The following is a 1,593-nucleotide window of genomic DNA, read 5'->3' on the forward strand; positions in this document are numbered from 1 at the left end:
AAGACTGACATGTAGGTGACCAGTGAGAAGGATTTATCTCTGGCTGCCTTTCCAACGACAGCATCTGGGGGGCGGGACCTAGAAACAACATAAAAGCCTCTGTTTGCAGGTATGCTGTGCTTTTTCCTAGCTTGTTCCCTCTCAGGAACTGCATGAGAAAGGAACTCTCAGACTCAAGCATTTCAGCTTGCTTGCTTTACTCAGTAGTTGAACTTTTTCTTGTTAGAAAGGATTAGGTAGGATTTATCTTAGCTTAGCTATTCAATTACTATTACTATTACTATTCAATTAATTTCTTTGAATTTATATTTGCTCTTTTTTCTTTTTTGGAAACTTTGAAAAACGAAAGCTGTCTTTTCCCTGCCAGTGTGATCCATCACTGTGTAGGGAGGCGCACCGATTGCACTCACACAGACACACAATATAAAGAAAAATCAGATATTCCTAGGAGAAGAAAGACAGGCAGCACACAATTTTTACATAACTATTAACACTGAAGCAAGCAATCAAAGAAAGGCCAGTGCATGCACGCAACAGTGGGAATAAAACACACACTACAAAAAGACTGACACACACATAGAGTCCTTTTGCAGAACAGGAAAGATCAATATGAAGCATGTTAGAAAAACAGGTGCCAGGTCTTCTGGCAGCGGAGGGAGAGGGGGTAGGGGTAGAGTTAGAGCTGCAAGCTCCCCACCCCCAACACAGGTGCATTCTCTTCCCAAGCAGCCATGACATCAGTGCTGCCAGTGGAAGCCAGGAGGTGGAAGCAGTGTCTGCACCTGATGTCCCTGCACGTGCACCACCTCCGCTCAGTGCAGAAGTAGGCACCAGCAGTGGAATCACTGTCTGATCCACCCCAATTTCATCTCAGCATGAGCCTCCCACTGCCAGAGGAGGAGCTGGAGCTGGAACCAGGGATGCTGAGAGCACTGGCTCAAGCAAGTCTGGGGACTGAGGGGGAATGTGAGTTTGTGCTCCACACCCCTCAAATTTCCCCTAGACCCAGGTCTCCTCCGGAAAGCAGCACCTTGGAGGAGGCTGAGGTTGTGGAGGCAAGTGGCTCAGCTGAGGCAACTCCTCCTACTGTTGAGCCTCAGCCTGCTGAGAAGTGGGATAAGGCAGGATCCTCAGCCTCAACACAGAAGTGGGGGAGTAGTATAGTGTGGGAGTATTTTGAGCTGGCAAATGATCCCAGGTTTGCCATCTGCCAGCACTGCCAAGGAAGAAAAAGAAGTGAGCCACTATTCCACCATGGCAATGCTGCCGCATCTGAGGAGGCAGCACCCCCTTGCCCTTCCTGCTCAGCCTGGCACCAGTGTGATTTTGCTGAAAGGGAAATTCCCCACTCACACCAAAGCCCCCTTCCCCCCAAAGCAGAGGCAGGCTACCCTGGACCAGTGGGGGAAAGGTGGACAGAAAGGGAGCGCATTCCCAAGGCAAGCAAGATCACCCAGAGCATTGGGGAGATGTTTGGTCTGGATAGCCAGCCCTTCTCCCTAATTGAGCAGCTAGGGTTCAGGCAGTTTGTAGCACTTCTGGATCCATTTTACAAAGGGCCCACACACCACCTTGAGCAGGATGATGGTGTCC

This window comes from Crocodylus porosus, unplaced genomic scaffold (assembly GCF_001723895.1).
Source record: "Crocodylus porosus isolate Cpor-Errol unplaced genomic scaffold, CroPor_comp1, whole genome shotgun sequence".
NCBI lineage: Eukaryota > Metazoa > Chordata > Crocodylia > Crocodylidae > Crocodylus > Crocodylus porosus.